Source organism: Odontomachus brunneus, unplaced genomic scaffold, assembly GCF_010583005.1.
Source record: "Odontomachus brunneus isolate Ranch 3 - 2012 unplaced genomic scaffold, Obru_v1 Obru_scaffold_098, whole genome shotgun sequence".
Lineage (NCBI taxonomy): Eukaryota > Metazoa > Arthropoda > Insecta > Hymenoptera > Formicidae > Odontomachus > Odontomachus brunneus.
Genome location: NW_022639548.1, coordinates 967,759 through 983,645, shown reverse-complemented (window position 1 = coordinate 983,645; position 15,887 = coordinate 967,759). Strand labels below are relative to the sequence as shown.

The 15,887-nt window shown below is 45.7% G+C and overlaps 1 protein-coding gene across 8 annotated transcripts in view; it reads left to right on the top strand.

Moving 5' to 3' along the window:
* LOC116848714 (RNA-binding protein Musashi homolog Rbp6) overlaps window positions 1-15,887 on the top strand; it is a 926,784-nt gene that overhangs the window by 336,019 nt on the left and 574,878 nt on the right. The window contains exon 3 of one of the 8 annotated variants that reach the window (XM_032825100.1): window positions 6,256-6,304. The exons of the other annotated variants lie outside the window; for them this stretch is intronic. The gene's annotated coding sequence lies outside the window, so the exon portion shown is untranslated. The remainder of the gene's footprint in view (window positions 1-6,255; window positions 6,305-15,887) is intronic. 8 annotated transcript variants of the gene reach the window in all.

Here is a 15,887-nt window from a genome sequence, read left to right as displayed (position 1 = left end):
CGAGAGAGAGAGAGAGAGAGAGAGAGAGAGAGAGAGAGAGAGAGAGAGAGAGAGAGAGAGAGAGAGAGAGAGAGAGAGAGAGAGAGACACGAGATTAATTTCAGTTACGGCGCGAACGGATTCTGCGCCACATTAGGTTGTTGCTCGCGGAATGTCGAGATCGTATCGGCATCGGCTGATTTCTGGGATAGCATGCCGAGTAGAGAATCAGCACGAAAATAGTCAGTAAGCAGCCAGAAATGTTCGTTAGTGTCCAGTTTTCGTGTTCCACGTGTTACTACGTGAACTTTAGCTCCTAACTCAATTTGGTCGATGTTTGTTTTGATACACTGAGAAAAAATACCTATAAATTTACAAATATTTCTTGTTGGTAGTGGATATTGATAATATATTTGCTTACACTATAAATATATATAAAATGTTTTTAAATTTTAAAAAATATAAATTTTTTTTAAATCTTAGGAAAATCCCAGTTCTTCATAAAAACAATTGTCTGTTTAAATAAAAGAATCTAGATTTATATAAATATGCTAGTGCTAGTCTCACCGAAGAAATATTTACTACTTTTTAGTAAATTTTCTTTCTTTAGTAACTTTTTTCCTTGTATAGTAACTAGACATACATACAGCGAAACTAGCTAGTTTTTACATAATTATTATCAATTTCTAACTAATTTCTAGTCAATTCTTTTATTCTTATTTTTAATTCTTATTTGCCTTTTAATTGCTCGCACAACGCTAAACATTCGTTTTCTGGTCATTTTTTGATCTTATTTAATAGAATTATTTATTTTTGATAAAAGTTTTCGACAAATTTGTAGTTGATTGCTGAATTTCAGAAAAAATAACTATTGGAGAAGACTGATAAAAAAAAACCTTAAAAAAATATTTTATGCATAATTAATCGTGAAAACATTAAATATTTATGCACTTGTATTTACATAAAAATATATTTTTTTAAGTTCTTTTATATATTTATTTTCGTGTTTTGACGTTTACTACAATAGTCATTTATAAAAAAAAGTTAATGTAACTAAGAACTATAACATTAATTTCACATTGTCTAATATTACTGCAATAAATATTCAAAAAATATTAGCCGATATATCGTCAGTTTTAAATAGACATGAGCTAGCTATTATTCACTAATTAATAGTAATTAATTTTGTCTAATCGGAGCAGTCTTGACGAGATTTTTTATGTTATTTTCAAGCGAATCTTTTTTCATTATTGTAAAGCTGAGATATTTTACGATTTCTATGATAACGGATTTTGCGACGTTGCATAAATGCATAAATGAAAATTTGAAAAAAATGCATAAATGAAAATTTGAAAAAAAAAAAACGCGGGAACATTGGAGCGAACATTTGCGTGTAATGCAGGTTTGAAAAGTTAAAAAGACAGATCGAGAAAAAGTGGAACGATGCAAAAGTAAAAAGGAGAAAAAGAGAATATGCGATTGCGTTTCGAAGATGATACATTATTGGAGTAAACAATAAATGTATCAAAATATTTACAATTTTGACAATCAACGTAAATGAATGCTTGCGAATCGCAGCCAACCACTTGCCACTTGCCTCGACGAGTCGCGGTATTATGAGACCGCGAGCCGTCGGAAACGAACGTGTGGCCGTCTCAATTTTTGAGACCCGTCGACGTCGCGTCGCCCCGACGGTAAGTTAATGGAACTGGCATGAATGGGAATAGCTGTTGAGCAAAGTTAAGCGAAGAAGGCAGAGAGCGGCTCTTACCGTCCCGACAGGTCTAACGCCATTAACGCCCGAGCGGCGAATTATGCCGGATTTGCGCCGCTATCGTAAGATTTCTTGAAAGTATCTCTAGTCCGCTTGACTTTGGCGCGTAGCGGAGCTCGCGTTTAACGTTAATGGAACCCGAACGCCCATTTAAAATACATTTATCAGCGGACGGATGGAGGACGGCACACCGAAAGAGAGAGAGAGGAAGAAAGAGAGAAAAAGAGAGAGAGAGAGAGGTAAGGAAGAGGAGAATAAAGAAAAGGGGAAAGAAGAGAGAAACTATATGAGCTCGCGAATGATCGCGTTGTTAGGATATAGTTGATCATTTACGTGTCTCATTAATTATGATCTCGGTTTATTGCTGAATAAGCCGACTGGCAATACGCAATATTTACGGCGGCAGGATACGTTAACGAGAAGGGCTAGAGCGGAAGCGACGCTTGCAGCGAGCTATAAATAACATAAACGGGCTCTAAGTTTGGATTAATTATTTTCGCCGTAATGAAGGTATTTACGATATACACTCTCATTAGCGACTTCCTCCCCTCCGAGATGACCACGTCACCGATGCCGCCTCGTCCCGCGGGGTGGAATAAATTTAACTCAACATTGCTGTCACAGTTTCGATAACATCGTTGGACGTCATCCAAATTTAAGCGCTCTCGGGTTCCGCTCTCGAATTATTTTGGATGACAGGAACGTCACGGTGCCTTTGTGCTCCGTGAACTTTGTTTTAAGTTTTGAAAAGCGGAAATGGATTGCACACGTAGCAGAGCGTATCCGGGATACGCGGACAGACACATTTTTGGCTTTTCGTGTCTTTTCGCGTGGCATTACGCGTCGCAAGCTGAGCAAGTGGGCCGCCCTAGAGGCCGCGAGAACGTGGTTCGAGGAGTGGCTCACTGATGAGAGAGAAAGAGAGAGAGAGAAAAAGAAAATTATCAGCGTGAAATATCACGTCGGAAGTGTCTGTACGATACGTAAGAATCGCGTGGAACCTTCGCCTGCGGAACTTTTGCCGAAGAGATTCGCGTCGAGAGGGAAAAGAGAAAATTAGATAGATTTAAATAGAAAATTAGAGGTGCAGAGGAAAAGAAAATAGGTAGAAATAAATCTTATTTTCGTTATTCTTATTATTTTCATTCCTTCTCAAAGAGAAAACAGATCCATAAAGTTACTCTTAACGGACAAGTGAATCTTCTCGCGCGATTGCCTTGGGGAGAACGTCGTTAAGACGCGAATATTAGGAGAATATATCTTCCGTTTTGAATAAATTGTGTGCAGATAGCCGCGACGGAGCGGCGATACTATTCCCATGGAATTCTCGTACCATCTTGGAGTACAAAGACACGCGATAATAATGTTATTATCGGTCGTTTGGTTCAATGCGACGGAAAGGTATTTCGTGCACCCCCGCCCCGTGCAAATAGAGAAGACAAAACGGCCGAAGGGAGAGAAAATGCTAAGCTGCCGCCGCTTCTTCGCCGCGGCAGAGCACTCCGAGAAGGTCAAAGAGCAATTCTGGTCACGTATCTCCGCAGGATTAGGTTCCGCTCTCGCGAAATGGCCAACCGCGTTTTGTCCCGCTCCGGAATTTACACCGTGCGATTATTTCGCGCGACGATACCGAAATCCAAAGTTACTTCTCGTTCCTTTCCCCGACGTTCATTGCGTCGGCAATTGTTTTAAAAGCGGATCCCCGTAATGGAACGATCGTCGGCAGCTTAGGGAGGAATTTAAAGTCCGGGGAAGTGATTAAACGCGATGCGCAGCCATTACCGCTGGCCAGCACGGCGACTCGATATTCCTTTTTACGTATTATTTTGGCGCTTTCTCCGCCGAAGTCTTCTTCTCTCCTCCCTTGCCTTGGTGAAGAGGTTGCTCCGCGCGCGCGCGCGCTCGCGACACGGCCGAAATAATCGTCGAATTTTCCAAGTTTCGAAGGATTCGGGAGGCGCGCCACCGCGGAACTTTTCGAGAAAATTTCGTGCCGCGGGAGGCAGAATAAATCTGCGAAACTATTCGCTTTATGTCGCGCAAAGGCAAGAAGATGGTGCAAAAAGAAATGAAAAAGGAAGAAAAGAAAGAAGTATACTTCGCCTCTACTCGTTCTCCCGCCGTCGCTTTTGATCTTCGCGTTATTAAAAACGGGAAAAACTTCCGAAAACTATCTCAATTATTGTTCAACTGCGAGAGAATTTCTTCGCGGGCGAGCGACAGATTTTTATCTCACGCGGGCGATTACAGACGGTGAGGTAGTGCGTTGAAAAAGATTATTTTTGTATTTTTGGAACTAAAGTATTTAGTTGGTATATGATTTTTTTGGCTGGCATTGTCATATCTTTTGCTTAAAGTGCTAAGAATAAAGAAACTTTATCCACTGCCTAAAGTATAATCAGTCGATTCTTCATTGAAACTTATAATTGGTAGTTCAGTTATAAGTATAGCAAACTATAACCAGTAAAATCTCGCTAAAAGGGTCAGCTGATAGTAGCTGCTATTATGGATGGAGTTTGCAAACACACAGCGTCATCGCACGCAAGGCGCATGGAGGTCACCATTCCATCGCCACAAATGCAGAAAACTGGACGTGGCACAGCGTGTGACGAATTTGTTTGTCATGGATTTTATAGTAAATTCTCACTTACTCTGCACTGAGAAAAAAATATTTGAAAATTCATTTGTGGAGTGTATAAAAAGTTTTTTTACGGAAACAAACTTTATATCCCGCAAATAAATTTTCGAGTATCTTTCTCTCAATTTAATAAAAATACAAGATACAAAATGGTACACACATAGTAAAGTGAGAGTGTTTCCATTGAAAATCGGTGAATATTTATCGATTATCGGTGAAATACTCTTGATTTAATCAGAAACATTTTTACTGACTCCCTTTACGAGAGCACTTAGGGTTACCAACTCTTCCTCCGGATTGATTCAACGGACTCGAGCAATCTCCTGACATACAGGATATCTGACACAAGACACAATCTTGTGCAGATGGAACACATGAAACAAGGAAAACAAGTCCATGCTGCACAAACAACTGCATAGAATTTCAAGATATAAATCGAAGATCAACGAATTAGATTCTTGCGTGAGACATCCCGTATATTTCAATATTCTTATCATCGCTTTTCATCGTCGGTAAAGACCCGGATCTTACTGCCTCGATCCCAGGAACGCTGAAATAGCAACGCGACGTTCGCGAGAAATACCGATTACCCGTGATTTATCAGTTCGCCACGGCGAACTGCAATCCGACGCGGTGAATTGCAGTCTAACGCGGACATAAAGGGTCGCCCTTAAATTTAGCGACCCCTCGGCTCTCGAAGGACTCGTTTCCGCCGGCCTGCTCGCGAAGGAGGGGAACTTACGACCCTCGTCGAAGGAACTTATTAAATTTCGCTGGGCGGTTTTATTCCGCTTCCCGGACGCGCGAGCGCGCCGATCCGGCCGTCGAGATAGCGCGGCCGGGATCTATGCGAGGAGTTTTTAAGTGACCGCGAGATTAAAACGTCCACCGCCGCATATTTTCGCGAGATCTCGCGCTGCGACGACGGCGGCGACGTAATTAAAAGGTATTCCGCCGACTATATACCCCGCCGTCCCTTTATCTCCCACCGCCGCCACCGCGAACGAACAATGGCCGCGACTTTGTCATACCGCGGAGTTGCCGAGAGAATCTCCCTCGGAGAAAATAGATTCATTTGTTTAGCGCAAAATGCCGTAGAAATTCATAGGTATAACGCCGGGATATTGCGCGACGCGATAACAAGCGACGAAAGCCCAAGTAGAAACATTCCCAGGAAAAACTGGTCACCGGCCAGGAACTGGCCGGTTTTTGCCGGCTAGGATTTATTAGGCAGAGACTGTTCAGAAACTGGACAAGAAAATACTGATCAGTTGTTCACCAGAAAACGGACAGCAAGAATGACAATTTTTTGTCGAGTAAAAGCTCTGAGAGTACTGGCCAATGTTTCTTCAGTTACTGACCAGAAATTAGGAAAGAAATAATTAAAAATAAAGTTATAACTCTCCATATTAATAATGAATAAATTTGTGCACGTAGAAAAATTCTACCTTCTGAAGTATGAGTTTATTTTTATATTCAATAATGAGATATAATATTTCACAATATAGAATCGAACGATGGAAACTACTTTACAGAATTTTGTACAAGTTGATTGGGAACTGGTGAAAAATTTGTTAAAAACTGGTTAGTTTTATCACTAACTGTCTAGTTACTGGCGAAGTCAGCGTCGTCTAAGCTAATTAGAAACTAATCAGTAACCAGAATTCCAATTACTGTCTAAAAAAAGATCGCTCTTGCTATTTTGAAGAATCTCCCCGATATCTCATGGAGCAATTTCTTGTTTTACAACGCTCGTTGATCGCCAATTCTGCGCGATCAGCGGAACACGCAAATTCCTCCATGAGCCCCCAGCTCTCGGCTAACGACTTACGTCTTACAACGCTTTGCGTTCTCTGTGTTGCAGGTAAGCGAGGCTAGCGAGATTGCGAGAGACGCAATCGGGAGACGTGCACGTAAGTTTTCCCGGTATCTTCGGCATTCCGTCAGTCTCGTTTAAGAGAGTATCCGGTTAATATTAATCGGATCTTTCAAGATGAATCAAACGATGAGGCGCGATAGAGTCGCGGTGGGAAGACAAGCGACTCCATGGATCGCGTAATCGCATATTTAAGAGCGGAGGGTTGCCTCGCGCAAGATGACTAACGCTTTATAAACATCGTAGCGAGGCGTGACGCGAAATAATTAATTCGCCAAAGCGAGCGAGAAGCCGGCGGGTGCGGCGGGTGAGTTTGCCAGGCCCGAGAACAACCCGCTCGCGCCGAATCATCGATCAGCGCGGCCTCGCGGGTCCCCCTCGCGGCTGGCTAATTAGGTATTATAATGGCGCTGAATCGGCACGCGGTTTTGAATAATTTTGCGCGCAAAATAATCGAAGCCGGAAGTTTATGGACGCGTCAAGTGCGAAATTAAGAAACTTTCGTCGCGGGCCGTTGTTATCGCGAGCCGAGCCGTCGTACCGATGACGGCTCGCCGTTAACTCGGTCGTTCCAGCGGGCGTTAGAGCAATTGAGTCTGTTGTATGGAGCTGTCGGCGATAGAGATCGCTGTGTGCGTGACGTGCGAATGACTAAAGAACCGAAGGCGAGGAGGGAACTGCACGCGAATTCAATCTCTCGCGAATTCACGAATCTGACGTAGCGCGTGAACTTCGGACTCGTGTTACGAACTTGTGTTTCGTAGATATTCGATTACACGGACTCCAAGGGCTTACGTGAGCTTTGTCTTGGGCGAATTGTGGACTCCGTTTTTTCTTTTAAATTGCACACGGAGAAAATGTTGCAGTAGAAATTATTACAAGATTTTTGTCATCTCATGCCATACAGATATATTTGTTTAAAAATGTTATACACGTTTGGTTCCTTACTACAAAATTATTGTAATCACTTGAATGTTTTTTATATCATGTATTAAGTAGATATCTCTCTTTTTTCTCCCTCGTCAGAGATTTTTACTATTTTTATAACAACTTATATTAAAATTTCAGTATAGGTAAAAAAAGAGAAATATTTTTAAAAGAAACAATTTTAACGTAATTTTTACTACAATGTTTTCTCTGTATACTTTACACAAAAACAAAAACTAACATTTCACATTGTAAATTCGAAGCAAGATTTCCTGTTGGTTTTTAATGCCTACTGTAACGCAAACACAAAAACCGGTCTTTTACATTTGTATAAATACGCCAATTGTTTCTTAATTTACCGATTTCACCTTTGTCAGAAGCGCGGTAATTTCCCCTTTCCAACGGTTTTTGTCTCGAGCCGCTGCGACGCCTACAAGTGGAGTTATTGGCATTTGAATCGATCCGCGCGCTCGATCGGTCGGCGCTACCTTTTTTGCACATCGTGGGGTAGGTCGCGACGCGACGCATGGGTGTAAACACAGCCGCATTTCGCAATGCTATTTTGGGAAGCGATATCTCGCATGTAACGGGACGTAGCGTATGCGACTCGCTATCCCCACCTAGCCTAGCATGGCCTACGTGGCCTAGCATGGCCGCGCCGGCCACGTGGTCGCTGCCGTCACGCGGTCGTTGCACGCTGTGCGTAGACTTCATAAGATCCTCGGGGCTCTTTCAAATTTGTGAAACTAGTCTTTTGTGTGCGCGCGCGCGTCTTATTTCTATGTAATAATTCTTTCTCTACGTTTTTATTTTCTACCTCATTTTTATTTTCTACGTTATTCATGATGGTAAGCAGCGGGCACAGCTCAGATAACATGGTCGGCGTGGCCGCATAGTCGTTGCGGCCATGTGTTTGCTGCCTGCCACGCGGTCGTTCACTTCACTTTAGAAGAGAGGGAGAGAGCAAACTTGCAAAGTTGCAAAGTCCACGAGAACCGAACCGACAGCTAATGTCGATGTTGCGACTTTAAACGGCTATAACTCGTGAATTAATCGACGTAGAGACGCGAAATGAAAAGCAATCTCTCCGGCACGCGTTCCCGCATTTGTTTATGCTGCTCTTTCATTGTCCATTTGGAGGAATCGAGTGTCGTGATCTATTAAAGCATGACAAACATGCTCACACGAGCAACACGCAATTATTTCAACTCGCGATCGAATTTTTAGATACCTTTCTTCGGCTCGTCTATTGTAACAGTGACGAAATTGATATTGTCGGATCGAAGTGAAAAAGCAGTTATATCTTGTGTAACAAACATAAAATTACGTTACTTATTTCTCGTGTGTTCAATACATTACGTGCTCACGTTTCTTGCGCGTGTCTCGCGTTTTATAAATTTCATAGTTTGTAAATTTCATATCTTCTACATTTTAGATCCCGTTGATTTCCCATATCTCACGAGTTTTACGTCTTACGAGCTCTAGATCCGGCGAGACTTTACGTTTCGCAAATTCAGTCCCGCGGATTCCACGTCTCGCAAATTTCAAGTTCTATCGGCTCTATGCAGTGCACGGCTTCCGATATCGCGAGTTCTCCGCGCCGTTTTTTCCTTTCTTTTTTTTTATTTTTATCCGCGGGGGATAAAATATCCGGAGTCGTTTATATTCCCTAACTAATTGCTTTCTTCTGCGGCGCGAAAAATCGCTCGATCGTTTCTCGATTCAGAGCCACCAGCCCCTTCCGTCTCTATCCGAAGGACTCGCCGCGAATTTCCTCTCGGCACGCGAATTTTCTGCATGCATCGTCTACGCGGTCGTGAGCGAGAACGAAAGAGAGAGAGAGAGAGAGAGGGGGGGGGAAGCAGAAGGAGGAAGAGAGAAAGACCGAAAGGAGAGTCAATACCTTTCCTTTCGGCGCGGTCTCGACTAGGGCGGAGGAGGTAGATTTATAAGAAGGAACTCAGGTCGAAATCTCATGCAAATCAATGCAGGCCGATGGGGATGTTGGGCGCCGAGGAAGAGGGGGCGGGCGGAGGGGGACGGTGTTGTCGATCGTTCCTCGTAGATGCACGTAGATACGCCGCGCGCAGTGCGGAAAACAGCGTCGGAGAGCAGAGAAAGAGAGACGGAGCGAGCGGGAGGGTGGCAGAGGGAGGCGAGGGGTTGGGTCGGTTGGAACGTAGGTGTGTGACTGTATTATATATCCCCTATCGCTGGTTTATGCAGCCATAAATAGCGTTTATACGCTCGGTAAAGTATTCCCGAAGCACCAGCGGGCCCCGGCCTTCCGCCTATCCGCTATCTATTCTATTATGCCTCGACATAGTACCTAACTACATCTACCCCGACACCGCGCCGCCGAGCGCGCCTCGCTTCCCCGTGCCTTCTCGCGCGTATTCCCGTTCCTTTTTCCGCTGCCGCCGCCTTCCGTGCGAATTCTCTCTCTCTCTCTCTCTCTCTCTCTCTTTTCCTCCTCCCTCTCTCCCTCTGCCGCCTCGCGAATTCCGTCTTTCGAATTCTCGTGTGTCGCGGGAATCCCGCTCGATATATCCGCCGTCGCACCCAACGATCCGCCGTCGGGGGAGCTTGTACCCCCTCCCCTGCGCCGAGGTTATCGCTATATTTGGAGATAGACGCCGCGTTCTTATCCGGCCGCGACTTCGACTCACGACCCGTTGCGATTTGTCAGGGGGACCCGCGTGGACGCTCCACGAGATTCCCGGGACGTGAGCCGCGTCGCACGTCGCGGAATGCGAAGGAGCGTCGTAATGTTTATCGTCACCGCGGTTACCTTTTCTCCTTTTTTTATCCGTTCTTTTCTTCCGGGGATCGCTGTGCATTTTTCAGATGACTGCACATTGCTGCGCGCAAACGCGATTCTGAAATACTCGTGACTTTCTGCGATTGCCCTCCGCTTTTTAACACTGAGAACTAGTCCGAATTCTTAGGTCCGTATCAATAATCGTCACTTGAAACTTGTCTCATGCAAGATACTCAAATTTGAATCGAAAAATACATTTGAGTTTTATTTGAATCATATATGATATTATGCTGTAATGTGATATTATGCTTGTAATCGCAATTCAATTGAGAAGCTCGCGTTTGACACTAAACTCAAATCTGAGTATTTTACGTGAGAAAAAGCTCAAGTAATAGTTATAATATTGATCTTAGGCTCGTGCTGGTAATCTTAATTTACTTAAAACTACTTTTATTAAGTGCAGCATTCAGATTTGAACTTAAAGTTAGATGTGAGTGTTCTTCAATTGAATTGCAAATATAATTGTCACATGTATCGTATCACTCAACTGAGAAGCTATCAGATTTGACTGCAAATTCAAGTCTGAGTTTTATATTAATAGTCATTACTTGAAATTCGCCTTCGGTGAGGTACTCAAACTTGTGAACTTGAAGATATGAATTTTTCAGCTGAATTACGATCACAACTGTAACATATCGTATATATCATATGATTCAATTAAAGAACTCAATTTAACTGTAAATTCAGATCTGAGTATCTCATATGGGACGTGAGTTTCAAGCAATGACTATTAATATGAGCCTTCACTTATTCCAAGTGTGATATTTAGAATTGAATCCAGAGTTAGATGTGAATTTTTTAGTTAAATCGCGATTATCGTAGTTATAATGTCAAACATATCATATAATTCGACTGCAAGACTCAGATCTAATTGTGAATTTAAATCTGAGTATCTCACGTGGGATAGAAGTCAAGCAACGCGACTATTAGTACATGCCTTAAGTATAAATTGAAGAACGGAACCTACATCGCTGTACAGCTTCTCGAGAATCTCATAGTCCCGATCGACTCGTAATTATTCGTCCGTGCAGAAAGACAGGGGGTAGAGTTCTCATAAACCGCGCGCGCGGTGGCCCGTAAGAGCGCGGTCGTTAAAGAGAGGCCACCTAGCGCGAGGGTGGCGGGGGTAGGCGATAGATGAAGAAAGTGGGATTGCTGCGGGACACGCGGCTTGGCGTGTGCTCGGAGAGCAGCACAGAAGCCGGGTTACATTAACTCCCGAGTATACGCAGCCGAGTTTATTGGGGCCCTGAGTACTGCTTCCCCTCTCTCGCCGCTTCCCGCTCCCGTCGACCCGTCTCTCGCACCGTGCGCAGCTGGGCGTTGGATGTGTAACGTATTCGATCTAATGCATTCTCGCAATAAACTTTATTGCCGTGTTGCTTGCGTGGCTGCTACCGTCTCGTCGTGCGCTCTTGGGCGCCCGCGAGCTCTCCAACGGCACCGATGCATGCGCCGATCCGGCGTGGGTGGGCACCGCGCTCTGCTTTGGTCTTGGCCGGAACTTGCGAGTGCTATGGCGAGTGCCGGTGCTATCACGATGTTGCGCGCGCCAATGGAAACGGCCCTCTGTGATAGTTCTCTCTCTCTCTCTCTCTCTCTCTCTCTCGCACACTCTTCTCCCTTATCGTGCCCGCTTGAGAACGTGCCGGCTGAGATTCGCCTTGGAATCGATGGCGTTCGCGTCGAATCAGTGTTAATCGTTATCAGTCGCAGCGTGTATCGCGTCGAAACGCCGATGACGGCTCTCTCTCGACGGGTCTTCCGTTTATCATAATTCTTTGAAAGATGGATGGGAAATTACTTGGAAGCAAACAAGTAGTTGTCGATCTGGAAATCAGGTCGGTCGGATTTATTCAACCCTAGAAAGATAGAACTTCTACTCATACTGAAAGCCTCAATCTCTCCCTCTAATATTTATTTTATCGCCCACTGAAATGGATGTCACTGCTTTTTTATGAGGTATTGATTGAGTAAAAATTACTCATCTCTATCTTAATCATTCCATTGGATTATTATTATTTTTTTAAGGCTAAGTCTTTCACAGTATGACTGAAAGTTGCTTACGCCACGTTTCTAATATTAATTGTAGGATTAGTTGCACGCGAATTTCTTGAAAGTTCTACGTGGCGCAAAAAAAAAATATGTTTTTTGCTGCACAAGAGAGGTCGAAGTATTTGTGCAAGGGAAGTTCAGTTTCATTAGGGGTTTATCTCCGGCCACACCGCGCAACCCATAAATTGTTCATGACGCGTTGCTTATCGATAACTGCCACGGCGAAAGAGACAGATAGCACGTAGCGCCCTGTCCGCGCCAAGGACCATAGTACCATGATGGAACGTCGAATTCGAATTTCGCAGCAAACAAGCTTCTCGCGACACGCGAAAGTTTTGCAAGGTAAACTTAGCCTCGTGCAAGCTGCATGGTTAGCGAATCAACTAGGTGGCGGAGAGAAGGCCGTCTGGTTGGCTGCACGACTGGTTTGTTGGTTGGCTGGCACGGTGGACTTGTTCTAACTTCGCTCTCCCTTCGACAATCTCTCTTCTCGTATCTCGGAACGCCTCTTTCTCTCTCGTTCCTTCAAGCTCTCTCCCGGCTCGTTCTCGCGCTTCTCTCCATTTCTTCCTCAACTTCCCCCCGGTCTTTCCCTCAATTCCTTTTCGTCCTTTCTCGTCGCATGCCTCCCTGCCTCCCCTATTCCCGCCTGGCCGAAGAGGAGAGACCGTCGTCGCGCGGCTAGCCGAGCCAAAAAAGAAGAAACGTCCATGTAAATTACCTCCAAGAACAATGGCCACTCGGCCAACTCCTCGGCGATTCCTATTTCCCCGAAGAAACGGCCGGAGCAACCAAGCAGCCGCGGTGCCCGCGCGCGATCGCCGTCGTCGTCTACTAGCCGGCGCGCGCGGCTACTTAAAACTTGACGCTCGAAACTTTGCTCCTTTCGTGACGATCGATGACGCGGAACTACTCGTCAGGCATGTTGGCCAAGTCTTATCCTCCCACGGAAAGTTCGGCGGTACGATTGAGCTTGGAACAGCAGTTAACGAAGCTTTCATCCCGTCCGCGTCCCGCCCGGAAGAAGATCGAGAGAATTATTCGTCGTTAGCGTCCGTCCGTCGACCATGTCGGGACGAGTAACGATCTTTCTCCTTCTCTCTACCTATCCATCCATCCATCCATCCATCTCTATCTCGTTCGATGGTTGTCGCGATTGATGCTAATTTGAAACTTCGTTCAACAAGTTCGTCTTCTTCTTACCGCGTCTGCTCGCCGCTGTAATTAACGCGCGCGCGCTCGCGTATTCGTTATTCGTGAATCCCACTTTTGTAATTGGCGACGCCGATTGAAGGCTCTCATTCTCCAGCGGGGGAACTTTCACTTTCAGTTAAACAGCGATCGAATACGCGCTGCAGAGGCGCCTCCCGTGTCTCCTACGTCTGCTGCAACGCATCGAGTTATTTCTTCGCCTCGCTCTAATTATCCCCTCATCCTTGTCCGTTATGCGGCGCATAATGCCGGACCGCGCTTGCCGCGAACCGGCGAAACTCGTCGGCTCGACGAAAATTAATGGATTGGATCGCGAGCGTGACGTCGCGTTTCCAACTAGCTGCCGGCTATGCGTTTTCTCATTAAAAGGCGAAAACAAGCCGGCTATTTAGCCGCGGCGCGATGTCGGCCGGCCGCTCGAAATTGTTTCGCCCGGCACGGAACGAAAGTTTTCCGATCGGCAACGCTCGATGCCGCTCCCCGCCAACTTCTGACAGTTGGCGATCGCTCGTACGCGCGGCCGCTTGTCTCCTCTGACCTGCGAGGAAGACCCCGGGGGCTATCCATGCCCGGCGATCTATCTCTTTCGCCTTCGTTTCGCACGCGAGCGAGCGTTTTCGCCCCGCTGGCTGGCTGGCTAGCTGGCTGGTTGGTTGGTTGGTTGGTTGGTTGGCTGGCTGGCTGACTGGCGAACGAGTTCCTCGCGGATCGATCCGTCTCACGGTGAACGCGCATTTCTCATTAAGCTCGAGCACCCGCCACTGAGAAATTATGAAGTGAGTTTAATTGTTCCGGCCTGTGCCCTCTCCGCCCGCCTTGCCACCTACGCCTATCATTTCTGGCACTAGCTCTTTCCGCTTGTCATTACACCGCTCGATCGCCGATAACGACTCGCCGAGGCGCGATTCTTACCGGTGGTGCGAGCACACCGATGATGCTAGATGGTGGATGTAAAACCGCGCGGGCATATCGCGGAAGTTTGATTCTCCTCCAGGCGAGACTTGGCCGGGCGATCGTGTTGCCGGCTGTAACTTCATGGTTCCAGCAAAGAGTTGGAATGGGAGTAAGCGGCAAGTTAAATTTCCGTTCGCTCTTAGATAATAAGAATCTTAAATTGAACGATCGCTCTCGGAAATGAAAGCACCCCAAAATTTGAGGTATCTTACGGGATATATAAGGGACTCCCGGACGCATTAAGACCCGCGCAGAAATTTCCAAGGATTTTCCCAGATGCAGATTCCGGTCGAAATATTCAAATTTGAAATACTCAAATTTGAAATTTGTCCCAAACTGGGAATCCCGTTCTTCCCCCAAACATGGATTCCCTGTCTAGAAATCGAGACAGAAATATTCTGGGAAGTCGCGCTTATTTTTCAGCTGGTAACATCGGTATACTATCAAGCAGAGGATCCCATTGATACATCAACTACTTTTCAATAAAAGAAAAAAATAAGAGAATATAATATCTCTAAAACACCCTGAATAATTTTACTGAGTGACGAAATGATTTGGAAAGTCAGCACATGTTCCGTTCAATTCTAATGCAGAATGAAGATCAACGGAAGAAAGCTTTGGGTATGTTTGAAACGTCACTTCTAATCGAAAACTATGATTATTTTGTGGAATCCGTTTAGATCCCAGATAGATCCCAAGAAATATTCTACGCGGGGAGCCCGATGAAGACACGATTAACTCGGCAGTCGGGAATAAGAAGACTCGACGGATTCATATTTCTGGATCGTAGAAATGTAAAAACTTGGCTCGATCAATTTTTCATTGGGCTCTGTCTGGAAATAGATCGCGCGCGTCTACGAAATCCCGTTGCTCTCGCCTTCCTCCCGGGACACTCTCTGTGCGCGCGTGTTTCTTCAGTCGGGGGTGCGTCAAGCGGCGGAATACGAGCATGAACTTTTAAATTGATTTGGCGCCTCGCCAGTGGCAAACGACTTTCTTATACCCGCGCTCATGTCTTCCCGGACTTCTTTCACACACTCGGCGGGGCCGGGGAACGGGGGGCTACCGTTTCTCGCGCCGCGCCTAATTGGTTTTATTGCACTTTAGTCGGGCGGGTTCCGCCGCGCCTGGTCCTGGCGCGATAAGGAACGTACAATGAGAGTCCCCGCGTCGATTTAATCCCGGCTAAACTCGGCAAGCTCGAACCGTTCTTAAAATCGCCGCCAGAATTACGCCGGATGCAGCCAGCTCGTTGGCCGACTCGCATAAATTTATAAGAGGACCGCCGAACGCGCGCGCGAATGCGCCCCCGGCGATCCCAGGAGTGCGATTCTGAGGTGATATACTTTAAACGGTATCGATTACCGTAATGTCCCTCCCGGGCTTCCCTCGCGACAATTATGAGCATCCCGGTGTTGACTTGTAAGCCGGGTCAAGTCCTATAGAACATCTCGATCTCTCTTTCTTTCTCCTTCTGCCTTCATTCTTCTTCCTCTTTCGCCGCGCCCACAAAGAGTTATTACCTCGCCAACACGTTTTTAATTCTCATCGTTAAACAACTCGGCGGCTGAAATCGCGACTGCGATCGCCTTTAAGAGCCCGGCTCAGTAACAGTCGACGGACGAGGCGTCGTTACCCGTCCGTGTCCGCG